Below are 14361 nucleotides of genomic sequence, written 5' to 3' on the forward strand. Positions count from 1 at the left end.
TGGTTACTAATGCTAATAATAATATTGTTGATATTTTGAAATAGTCTAAATGAATATTCAATCATTGTGTCATTAATGCAATTCTCCTAATTCCCACAAAAATTGATAATAGAATTATTATAAGAATTACAGTTATTGTTATTAATACTAATAACATACTCGTTGGCAATACGTTTCTCGTTACCTAGCTTTTTAATTTCGTGGGTTACCTATAAATTAGGCATTAAAGTCGAAAGTGACTTATTCTCTTAGCCGTTGGCAAATGAGGAAAACGGATTAACATCCCCCAATTTAATATGTCATTAATGTTGACATATTATTCCTTGAGAATCTTCTACTTCTTTCCAGTAACAGTCAACTAATTTCTTGGGAATATTAACAACTTTTGTTTTATTTTATGGATTTAATGTTTTTAATATGCTAAAAATTATAACGTTTAATTCTTTTTGAAATAATTTTTTAATAATGAATAATAAAAAGGAACATTGCAATTATTTTTTTTAATAATGTATATATAATTTCCGTTACAATAAAAAGCATCCTAAGGAAGGGTTATAATTACACTCAAATAGTATTGACAACCTCTAATCATTGTAACTAAATCAGGCGTGTTTTCTCTTCTACAAATGCTGAAAGAAATACCATAACAGATTCATAATTCAAGTGAGAATAATAAACACATAATAAAAAATCCATTACTCTTGTACACTTATATAGAAATTGCAAAGACAATAACCGAAGGAATTGAAAATTATACATTCAGTGAGTTTGAGAGTTGAAGATGATAGATTTATTGAATAAAATATGTGAAATTTATATGATAAAGAAATTATATCTACCACAAATGAAGAAATCTTGAAAGAGAATAAAAATAAAATCAAACCCATGATTTGGTTTGAGATTTGAAGATGGTAAATTTGGTGAAGACAATTCGAAAAAGTGAGAAATAGTATAAAGTATATATATATATATATGTGTGTGAGAATTACATTATTATCTACCAACAAAGACAATAATTAAAAAAATAGAAAATTATACCTGATTTGGTTTGAGATGTGAAGATGAGAAATTTGGCGATGTCAAATTGAAAAAGTGAGAAATGATATAGAGAAGTGAGAAATGAAATTTATAGATTTGTTGAATAAAATATGTGAAATTTGTAGATTTGTTGAATAAAATATGTGAAATTTATATGATGAAGAAATTATATCTACTACAAATGAAGAAAATATTGAAAGAGAATAAAAATGAAATCATACCTGATTTGGTTTGAGATTTGAAGATGGTAAATTTGGTGAAGTAAAATTGAAAAAGTGAGAAATGGTATTGAGAAGTGAGAAATGGTATAGAATATATCTACCAACGAAGACAGAAATTAAAAGAATACAAAATCATACATATGAGTGGCAGCAAGGTGTTGAAGATGAAAGATGTTGTTGAAAAGAATATGTGAAATTTACAACATGAAGAAATTGTATATACCACAAATGAAGAGTAGAAATTATATCTACACAATTGAAAGAGAATAAAAATAAAATCATACCTGATTTTGTTTGAGATTTGAAGATGGAAAATTTGGTGAAGTCAAATTGAAAATGTGAGAAATGATATAGATAAATGGTATAGAATAAGATTTGAAGATGGAAAATTTGGTTAAGTCAAATTGAAAAAGTGAGAAATTATATAGAGAAGTGAGAAATGATATAGAATATATCTACCAACAAAGACAGAAATTAAAAGAATACAAAATCTAAAGAAATTGAAAAGAATATGTGAAATTTACACCATGAAGAAATTGTATATATCACAAATGAAGAGTAGAAATTATATTTACACATATGAAAAATGTCATTTTAGTAATTCTAGAAACCCTTCATATTGACAAAAAATGCCCTTTACTTTGTACACTTGTCACAAATGTAGAATGTCTAACTTTGTAATTTCAACAGACCTTTCTTTTCTTATATAGATAGTAGATGGCCCTTGTCTCCAAAATTTATTTAGTTTTGCCCCAACCCTTCTTCACTTTGTCTACAAATTTCACAAGTGCAGGTTCACTAGACGATGGACTTGGTGAAGAATCGAGATTGATAACCCATGACTCAAATTTTTATGCTTAATTGAACAAAAGAGGAGGAGTTTTTTATTTGGGCCACCATCTTTGTCCTTGGAAGTGCACAATGTGATGGAGATAAGGAGAACAACATAGTGATGACCAGGATTGGTCTTCACCACTTCCTTAACTCCCGTGAGCCAAAACAATTTTTTTACTTTTCCATCGGGTTGATATGTCAATAGTGTTGGAGATTTTCTTATGATTGGTGAAATACCAATCCTAAGATCTTGAATCTCATGATTTTCACACATATATAAAAGAAGGATATAAAGTCATACATTTATCCATATTCTCTGATATGCCTTTTGAGAGAGAGTTTTGGTATGATGGTCTTCCTCAACCAAATCCCGAATTCCTTTTGGGACCTTCATTTTCTCTCTAATGAGGAGAGGTGAAAACTACGTGACTTGGTGTCTTGGGGACAATAATCGTTCCTTATGTGTTAACTTATAGGGTTCTCATTATCTCCTGTAGGCCAACCGTTTGGGTATCCACTCATTAAGCTCGTATTCGTTATCAGTTTCAGAATTCTTATAGGTTGTTAGTAATTAGACTACTTTTTTAGTAACCCAAAATAAATAGTCCATATAATTGTATTAAATATATTATGCACACCTTAATTAGAAATTATAAATTTCTAACAATCACCTACTTAAGCTTCATATTTTACCTGAAACAATTATATCACATATTCTCTAGGCGCACATCTGTATGCTATTTATATTTAGACTTCTCCTTAATACAATCTGATTCATCTCATATATCAACTATGGAACCACTGTGCCCTTCATCAAATTCAAACATGAGTCGACCATGATGATCACCATATTAATATACTTAATGACATAGATCAAATATGGATGAGCGACATGGAAATTTCATGCAATGTGATATCAAACATGCCTATTTCCGAATTGTACTTCTTTATTCTGTAGTGAGATCAACTGAAAGTCTTTAATTGCAACACAATAGATACAATACACAAGTTCAAAATAGAATAATAAACCGTCAACTTTATTATGCATAAAACAATATATGACGTCCAGAGTAAGTCACAAAAGATATACATTCCCACTGAACTAAGGTATCCTAAGGAGCAATACTCATATGAGCAATATGCTCATGAAAAATGTTAGGTATCAAACCCTTGGTCAGTGGATCAGCTAGCAAAAAATTTGTCCCTATATGTTCTATGCAACTTTGTCTATTTTGAACACTTTCTTTAACAACCAGAAATTTGATGTTAATAAATTTTGACTTGGTAGAACTCATATTATTGTTGAATTAAAGAACTGCGGACTTATTGTCACAATAAATTCTCAGTGATCTTTCAATATCATCGACCACACGTAAGCTAGTGGCAAAATTCCGCAACCATATGCCATGATCTGGCGTCTCAAAACAAACTATGAACTCCACAACATGGTTGAAGGAGTTGTGAGCGTCTGTTTAGCAGACTTCCAAGAGATACCACCTCCAACCAACATATATACATACCCAGAGGTGGAATGTCTGTTGTCTAGACATCCAGCAGAAGCAGAGTCAGAGTATCCAATGATCTCTAAATTCTCCGACATCCGATAAGTGAGCATGTACTCGTTTGTTCTCTGTAAGTAATTCATAACACGCTTGATTTCCTTCATGTGATGCATTACATGATTGCTCATATATCTTCCAAAATGCTCCCACGACAAACGCTATGTCGGGACGTGTGAAAACTTGAACATACATTAGACTACATATTGTAAATGCCTAAGGAATCTTTTACATCTCGTATCTTTCAAGGTCATTTTTGGGGCACTGTTCGAGACTAAACTTGTCTCCCTTAGTTATAGAGGTATCCCCTGGTTTACATTCTTTCATGTCAAATCTATCTAGGACTTTATCTAAATAGCTTTCTTGTGATAACCTTAGAATACATTGAGAGCAATCTCTTAGTATCTGAATACCTAATACAAGAGAATCTTCCCCAAGATCTTTCATTTCAAAATTCTTTGTTAGAAATCTCTTGGTCTCATGCAATAGTCCTATATTACTGTTCGCAAGCAGTATATCATCGATATATAATATTAGGAATATAAATTTACTCCCACTGAACTTGTGATTCATACAATCATCAACTTTATTTGCCTCAAAACAATACGAGGTAATAACTTGATGAAACTTGTCATTCCATTGACGAGAAGCTTATTTAAGGCCATAGATGGATTTCTTTAATTTGAATACCATAGACTTTGAGCCAATTGACACAAAGTTTTTTGGTTGCACCATATAGATCATTTCTTTAATGTCACCATTTAGAAACGCAGTCTTAACATCTGTTTGATATAGCTCTAAATCAAAATGAGTTACTAGTGCCAATATTATTCAAAAAGAATCATTTGAAGATACTAGAGAGAATGTTTCTTTATAATCAATGCCTTTCTTATGAGTGTAGTCTTAAGCAACTAGACGAACTATATATCTATCAATATTACGAATCCTTCTTGGTTTTAAATATCTATTTGCAACCAATAGGTTTCGCAAATTCGGTTAATTCGACAAGATCCCAAACGTCATTATCATGCATATACTTCATCTCAGCCTTCTTGCATTTCCTATCTAAAAAAAGTCTTGATGTGGGATCATAAAATTTATAGCACCGAGAGCGTACAACATATCCAACAAAATAGCAGCTAACTGTTCTTGAGTCCAGTTTCCTTTTATGCGACCTATAAGGTTGTGCCTTAGCTGGACAACCCCAAATGTGCAAGTGTTTTAGGCCTGGTCTATTATTACTCCAAAGCTCATATGAGGTTTTGTTAACTGCTTTACTTAACACCCTATTAAGGATGTAAACTATGGGTTTTAAAGCTTCCCCCAAAGAGACTCTGGTAAGGAAGATTATACTCCTCACCATATCCTTAAGAGTTCTGTTTCATCGCTCAACAACACCCTTCATGTTTGGTTTGCCTAGCATATATATTGTCAAACAATCCCACATTCTCTGAGGGAAAAAATAAATAGTCATATCACAACATCCTTATTCTTTCTTTTCTTATTCTGAGAGGTCATAATCAAATTGTGAAAAAGATATTTGCTCCTGACCTTAGCACGGTTTTGATAAATACACTAACATCACGAAAAAGAAGAAAAGGAATAATACTTATGAAGACAAAGAAGACAAAGCTTCAAGACAAATTAATCTATGTCTAAATAAGTACTTCTATCATATACTCTCGAATTTACAATAGTAGTAATGCTCAAACTATTTTTTAAGAAAATTGAAACACTTTAAGTATAAACAAAAAAAAAATTCAAAAATATTGTGTAACATGTTACTATATGAAAGTAATAGGTTACATAAGTGAGAAAACAAGTTACCCAACAAAAATTGTGTAGGGTAATCGATTACTGTATGTGAGTAACAGATTACCTAGTTTTAGCAAAGTTGAGTAATCGAATACTCAAGGCTGTAATCGGTTACTCTAATTAAATTTTAAATGCCCAGTTGGACAAAGAGTTTGGGTAATCGATTACTCAAGGCTGTAATCGATTATTGAGAGTTGTTGCATCAATTTTCAGATTTCAAAATGAATAGTTTTCATCCCAATCAAAATGGTTTCATTCCAATCAATTCCTACCCTTTCAAAGAAGTGTTATGCCTGGTTGGAAAGCCTATTTAAAGGCATTGAAACTTAGAATCAAATCATCACTCTTACACAATCTTCTCACAATCTTTCAAACATAATTCTGAAAATTCTCTGAAATATTTTCTGCACTTTTTTGCAACTTGTTCTTAAACTTCCAAAGTGAATTTTCTGAGTTGCTTGAAGTAAAGTGTTTCAAAATTATAAGAGCATTATTACTTAGTATAGAAAGAGTTATCGAATTGCAAGTGATATTACATCCCAAACTTATAAAGACAATCTTACAATTGTTGTAAATTCTTTATTGACATTGCATAATTCTTTCTTTCACAAGGGTGTGATAACAAAGGGGATAGAGTCACTTGGAAAGGGTTTTTTCCAAAAGTGACATAAGTATTAGTGAGTGAGTAAAGTACATAGAGGTCTCAGGGTGAGATATCGTAATTACAACTCATAATATTTAGTGAAGAAATCTCTTGTAGTGCAAGAGTATTAGACGTAGCCTTTGGTAGGCAAGAAGGCGAACCAATATAAAATCTCGGTGTACTCTCTTCTCCTTTATCTCTTGATTTTTACTTGTTAATTTTCTGCATAATTTTTTCCGCTGCACTTAACTCTTGATTTTGTAGAAAAAGCGGTCATTAAGTCAACTAAATCACTCCCGCCCCCTCTTAGTTGCAATCTTAGTCTTACAATTTGCACTAGAGCTATTTTTGAGTAAGTTATTCTCAAATATGATTCTATATCGAAGATGGCCTCAAGATCATTCCTTGGAGAAGGTTCCAACATCAACCGCCCTCCAAGATTTGTTGGAGAGTGCTATGGCTTTTGGAAAATCAGAATGAGAATCTTCATAGAATATCAAGACTTGGACTTATGGAATGCAATTAAAGAAGGACCATATGAACCATTCACTGTAGTCAACAACGTAAGGGAAATAAAGCCCAAATCTTCATGGAATGTTGAAGATAAAAAGAAGGTGCAATATGATCTCAAAGCAAAGAACATCCTCACTTCAGCACTTGGCATTGACTAGTTCTTTAGAGTATCAAACTGCAAATTTGCCAAAGAAATGTGGGTTACTCTAGAGACTACACATGAAGGAATCGAGGAGGTAAAAAGGTCGAGACTCAATACTCTTTCCCAAGAATACGAAATGTTTCGTATGAAATCCGGAGAGAAAATTTTGGATCTTCAAAAGAGGTTTATTCACCTCACAAGTCACCTTATTGCACTTGGTAAGATACTATCAAATAGTGACTTGAACTTGAAGGTTCTAAGATCACTCACCAGAACGTGACAACCAAAGGTAACATCCATTTATGAAAACAACAGTTTATCAAAAATGTCCTTGGCTGCTTTGTTTGGTAAATTGCAGGAACATGAATTAGAACTCAGCCAACTTGACCAACATGAAGAGCAAGAAAAGAGAAAGAATAATATCTCTCTCAAGGCGAAAGTAGACAAATATGAATCATCAGAAGATGAATCTGAGAAGGAAGAAATGGAAGACATGAGTCTTCTTGTAAATAAGTTCAACAAGTTCCTTAAAAGGAACAATGGTGCTAAAACTGGACAAATGAGGAAATTCACCAAGAATAATGATGCCTCCACTTCAAACCAAAACTTTACATGCTTTTGAATGTGGCAAGCCTGATCATATGAAGATGGACCATTCAAACCTAAAAAATAATTCTTTCAAAGGGAAGAATGAAATGAGGACTGGATGGAGAGCCTATATTGCTTGGGAAGACAATGATACCAGTTTCGCGTCTGAACAAGAAAATGAAGAACAAACACATTCTCTTTAATGACATCTCATCATTCTGATAATGAAGAGGTAAACAACACTAAACTATATTCTTCTGAATTACAAACTGCATTTAATGACTTGCATGATGAATATGTCAAACTCACAAAAATATTTCTAAAACAAAAAACTGAGTTAGATGCATTTAGAAACAAACCATCATCATCTTTATGTCAAAACTACATTACTCTTGAAAATAAAGTTTCATTATTAAGTCTTGAACTAAATAAGCTGAGCAAGAGTAGTAAAAGTCTAGAAAATATCATTAATGATCAAAGACACGCAACAGATCGAAGAGGTCTTGGCTATTCAAAAAGCCATGTTTCTAAGAAACAAAGTGTCTCAACAAAGATAAACTTTCAAAAACAAAGTATCCATGCATTTGAACATAGTAATGACAAATCTAGGATACATAACCATCAACACACATGTACATATTGTAAATACCATGTGCATACACCAAATACTTGCATGATTAGAAAATATGGTGTACCGCTAGGTCATTATAGATGGGTTGAGAAAGGTACTAACCATGTAGGACACAAAGAATATTGGGTACCTAATAAAACTTAACCTATTTTGCAGGATAATTTGAGAGTCGCTTGCAACTTATGATACTTGGACAACGACTGCTCAAAGCACATAACGTGCGATAGAAATAAGTTCTATGTCCTTACTCCAAGGGACAAAGGCTATGTCACATCTGGTGATAACAACAAAGGAAAAATACCCGGAGTTGGTAGAATTGGCAAGCCACCCTCAACAACTATAGAAGGTGTATTGTATGTTGAAAGACTCAAGCACAACCTACTAAGCATAAGTCAATTATGTGACAAAGGTTTTCATGTGACATTCTACACGGATAAGTGCATCATCAAAAGTAAGAATTATCAAAACTTTAAACTCATTGATAAGAGGATAACTAATATATATATGATTGACATAGACTCCTCTTTACCAATAACATGTTTAGTTGCTAATGATAATCATGATGCATGGCTTTGGCATAAGAGAATTGCTAATATTCATATGGACCATTTGAATAAACTTATAAAGAAAGATTTAGTTGTTGGTATACTCAAAATGAAGTTTGTTAAAGACAAACTATATAGTGCTTATCAAATGGGTAAACAAACAAAGACTTCTTTTAAACCTAAGCACATGGTTTCTTCCGATAGACCATTGCAGTTACTACACATGGACTTATTTGGCCCCTCAAGGACAAAAAGTTATGGTATTAACTACTATGTTCTTGTTATAGTAGACGACTTTTCAAGATATAGTTGGACTCTATTCTTATTTCATAAGAATGAGGCACTAAAAGCCTTTAGGATTTATGCTAAAAGAGTTCAAAATGAAAAATCACTAAAAATCGCTACTATAAGAAGTGATCATGGGGGAGAATTTCAAAAATCTTCGTTTGAAGAATTCTATGATGATCTAAGCATCAATCATAATTTTTCTGCTCCTAGAACACCACAACGAAATGGTGTTGTAGAGAGAAAGAATCAGTCTTTAGAAGAACTGGCTCGTACGATGTTGAAAGAAACTAACCTCCCAAAATATTTATGGGCTGATGCAGTAAGTATTGCATATTATGTTTCAAATTGAGTTCTTATAAGACCAATTCTTAAGAAAACCCTCTATGAACTCTTTAAAAGTAGAAAACCAAACATTTCTCATTTGCATGTATTTGGTTGTAAATGCTTTGTTTTAAATAATGGTACAGATAACTTAGGCAAGTTTGATGCAAAAGCTGATAAAGGTATCTTCCTAGGCTACTCTCTTACGAGTAAAGCTTATAGAATTTTTAATAAAAGAACTCTAGCCATAGAAGAATCCGTTCATGTATCTTTTGATGAAACCAATCATGTGATAAATGATGGGTTAACTCTTTATGAAGAGGACTTCCCAAGTTCCCCTTCTAATGAAAAGTCTATTATTGATTCTACAACTAAATCTGAGCATTTGAAAATGGATGATAAACTATCCTCTCAAGAAGAGCATATTCACTCTGATTTACCAAAAGAATGGAGAACTTATCGAGATCATTCTATGGAAAATATCATCAGTGATATTAGCAAGGGTATTATTACCCGTTTAAAGCTAAAAGATGTGTGTCTTAACATGGCCTTCATCTCTTAAATAGAACCCTCCAAGATTAATGATGCAATCGAGAATGAACACTGGATTTTTGCAATGCAAGAAGAATTAAACTAGTTTGAGAGAAATGAAGTTTAAGACCTTGTTCCTAGACCTAAAAATAGGCATGTTATAGGAACTCGTTGGGTATTTTGTAACAAATATGATGAAAATGGTATTATTGTTAGAAATAAAGCTAGTCTAGTAGCCCAATGATACAATCACGAAAAAAGTATAGACTTTGATGAAACCTTCGCTATAGTTGCTAGACTTGAATCTATAATCCTATTTCTTGCATATGCATGTTCTTTAAAATTTTAACTATTTCAAATAGATGTAAAAAGTGCTTTTCTCAATGGATATATTCAAGAAGAAGTGTTTGTAGAATAACCTCTTGGTTTTGAAGATTACAAGCATCCTTGTCATGTTTACAAATTAAATAAAGCTCTCTCTATGGCTTGAAGCAAGCTCCATGTGCATGGTATGATCGTCTAACAATTTTCTACCTGAAAATGGATTTACCAAAGGAAAGATCAACACTACACTCTTTATAAAAAAAATTATCATACTCTTCTTGTTCAAATTTATGTAGATGATAATTTTTTTTGTTCTACTAATGAGGTTTTGTGTAGTGATTTTGGAAAAATGATGCAAGGAGAGTTTGAAATGTTCGTGATGGGGAATTTGAATTACTTCCTTGGATTACAAATCAAATAACTTGATAATGAAATTTTTGGAAGTCAATCCAAGTATTGCAGAGATTTTCTGAAAAGATTTGATATGGATGACTGCGAGCCAATAACTACTCCTATGGGATCTGGTACTTACATTGATACAGATGAAGCTGGAAAATGCATATAAATATCAAAGTATCAAGGTATGATTGGATCTCTTTTATATTTAATTGTCAGTAGACCTGATATCATGTTTAGTGTATGTCTGTGTGCATGCTACCACTCTAAACCAAAAGAATCACACTTAGTTGTTGTTAAGAGAATCATGAAATATCTTAAAGGCACAACTGACGTTGGATTGTGGTATCCAAAATGAAGTATATGTGATTTGGTTGGTTATTCAGCTTTTGTTGGATGCAAATATGAGAGGAAAAGTACAAGTGATACTTGTCATATTTTAGGAAATGCTTTAGTCTCTTGGTCTTGCAAGAAACAAACATGTGTTTCCCTAAGCATTGCTGAAGCTGAATATATAGCAGGTAGTTGTTGTGCCCAACTGTTGTGGCTTAAACAAAAATTACGAGATTATAGTTTAGACTTAAGTTGCACTCCTCTAAAATGTGACAATACTAGTACTATAAACCTTACAAAGAAACCAGTTATGCATTCTAGAACCAAACACATAGATATAAGACATCACTTCCTTAGGGACCATGTCCAAAAGAAAGATGTGACTGTAGAATTCGTTGATACTCACAACCCACTAGCATATATTTTTACTAAACCCTTGGTTAAAGAACTTTTTTATAAAATTAGACGTGAATTAGGCATTCTTTGATGAAACTTACCTATCTTAACATGATTATATGATTATATATGTGCTTCATTATGTTTATCTTATGCCTACTTGTACTTAAATGTGTTCACTTATGTTTAAAACTTTCAAATTTTGGGTCAAAAATTATTTTCATAGCATCAGTATGCCTGAAATTAATTTTTTATGGGGTCAATAATCGATTACTCTGGAGAGTAACCGATTACAGGGTTGAACAAGGAGTTTTAGTAACTGATTACTAAAACCTGTTGTTTGAAATTTTTAAAATTTTTTAAACTGAGTGACCGATTACTCTGTGAAGGTATATATATGTTTTTCTTCATTTTTTTTCAAACTCATAATCTTCCTCTTTCTCTCTCACTCTATAAACCCTTCCCAATCTCTAAAAACTTCATTCTTTCATCCATTTTGAGTGATTTTTGTGTCCATTCATATCACATTTTCAATTCTAAACACTTCTATACCATCATTTTCATGATTAGTGGACCAAATCAAAAAACCCCAAATCTCCCAAACCCAAAAACCTACAACCTTCAAAACCTAATCCATGACATCTTGTTCAAGAACAAAGAAGTAACGCACTAACGTGACCCAAAAGAAGCAAGGGACTTCATCCTTGGAGTCTAACCCTCTGGATTTCGCTAGACTTCTCACAAACGATGAACAATGCAAAGTCTTCGAAGAGCTTCTGGAAAACTCTCAGCTCATTATGTTGTCTTACTTCCTACGTGAAAGGAAAAGACATTGTTTTGGATTTAAAAACTCTCAGCTCATTATGCTGTAACATACTCACTCAAGATAGCACAACGAGTTTTGGCATTGTTTGTGAATTGGATAAATACGATCGAAAGGATTTATACTATTCTCTGTATATAATTTTAAAATGAGAGATAGAAATGCGTAAGTAACAGGGTTGTGGTGAGACTGTTAAGAATATAAATATCCTATCTGCTGGACAACTCAAACTTGAGGACCGTTTGCTTCATTACTTTATGAGCTATGTCATTTTGCCTAAATTTTCAAACCATTCTCAAATCAGTGACATAGAACTTCAATTGATGTATGCTATTAAGTATAACATCAAAATCAATTGGGCTCAAATGATAATGAGACAAATGTGGATTGTTCGAGGAACTCAAAGCCCTTTGCCCTATACAATCATCATAACCAATATTGTTGAACATTTCGATGTTTCTATTACTGTTGAAACTAAGGTTTCTCTTAATCTTCGTGAAATGTAGATTGATGTGGAAGTGATCCACAAAATGGGCTTCTCCTTAAATCATCGTGACCGCACCTATAAGCAAAAAACTGATAAACCGACTGTTCCTGATGATCAATCAGAACCTGCCCCTCCTAACCCTCCTAAACCTCAACCTTCTGAGTTTCATGCTCAATCTTCCTCATCTGCTGCCATGCCTTCAAATCAGATGATTATGGATGAGTTGTTTTCTCTTCGAGGCTACACCACTAACCGAAAGAATGCTCTTGATGCTTAGGATCAACAAATCCAGTTTGAACTTCATCGTCTCTCTTATAAGATGAGTAGCATGGACATGGGTGAAGACAACTTTTATCCTGAGACTTTGATAAGTGCAAAAATTATACACTTTTCACCATCATTTTATGGCACTTGTCCTATGCAAATTGTATAAAACCAACTTAAATTAACACTTTTTAGGTGAATTTTGCATGATTGAATAAATTAGTTCTTTATTAATTCTTGTCCAAGTTCTCTTTGAGTTTTGTAGGAAATAGAATATTAAAGAATAAATTCAAAGATGGACAAGAATTCAAGCCAAAATTCAAGACAAAAGCTCAAAATGAATTGCTAAAAAGTAATCAATTTAAAGCATGACATGTTATGTGCATAATTTGGTTACTTAGCCTTGAAGGAAGGTAGCTTACTTCGTCTTGAAGAAACCTAAGTTAAGGTAGGCCAAGCAACTTGAAAAAATCAAATGCTTACCTTAACTTAAAGAAAACAACCCAAAAGTGCAAGCAACCAACAAAAAAATCAAGTAACAAACCAAAGAAAAAAAGGTTGTTTCACCATGAAGAAATCAAGCACAAAGTTGTCCAGCCAAGCACCAGGCCAGGTCAGCTAAGCACCAGGCCAAGTCAGCTAAGCACCAGGCCAAGTCAGCTAAACACCAGGTCAGGCCAGATCAGTCAAGCACCAAGCACCAGGCCAGGACAGTCAGGTGCACGCCCAGCTAGGACTAGGTCAGTTGAGCTGCTCAAGCAGGCAGCTGAGCGTAGAACCAGGTCAGCTGAGCGTGGGACCAGGTCAGCTAAGCTGCTCAAGCAGGCAGCTGAGCAAGGCACTAGGTGTGCTGAGCGCCTGGCCCACCAGAAAAATGATTGCTAGGTCAACTCATGGAACATCCTACTTTTTCTTTGCTTGAAGGCCAAGAACATGACCCCGTGGATGACATAAGGTTATGATAAGAAGGAGGAGGTGTCACCATGCATGTAACCTAGCCCACCAAAGGGGTCAAGTAGGGGCCAAAGTGGCTCTTCATAGGGGCCAATTGTCAGCAGCTTAGCTTCCAAACAGGGCAGCTAAGCGCCCACCACCTTGGCCTATATAAAGGCATCAAATTCTCAATTCTAAGACATTGTACATTCTTTCTAAATTATTTCCTCCATATTTTCCTTTCATTTTAGGTAGTTTTTAAGCTAGTTTTAGAGTATTTTTTCATATAATTCAAGAGGAGAAAGAAGAAGTCAAATGAGATGCAAAAATCCATTTTGTAATCTCATTTGGAACCTAAAAGCATCCAATCCTTGGATGGATGGCTCATGCTCCTAAAAATTTCTTTTGAATATGGTTATGTATTTCCACTTCTTCTTTTATTTTAAATTTGAATTTTAGTCATCCAAGTTGGTGCTTTGGTTAATTTTATTTGTTTGAGAAATTCTTAATGCTCTTTTTATATTGATCACCTAAAAACTGATTTCAAGTTATAAAAATTAATTGTCTCAAACACTTGACAAATAAACTAAGAAGTAGTTATACTACTTAGTTTATTTGCCAAGTTAAGCATACTTTTCTTAAGATCTTATATTCATTACTACTTCAATATTAGAGTAGCCAAGATTAGGGTGTGACAACCTAGTCTCTTGTGGACGTAATATTGTTTAGTAATAAA

The sequence above is a fragment of the Lupinus angustifolius genome, chromosome LG05 (assembly GCF_001865875.1).
Source record: "Lupinus angustifolius cultivar Tanjil chromosome LG05, LupAngTanjil_v1.0, whole genome shotgun sequence".
NCBI lineage: Eukaryota > Viridiplantae > Streptophyta > Magnoliopsida > Fabales > Fabaceae > Lupinus > Lupinus angustifolius.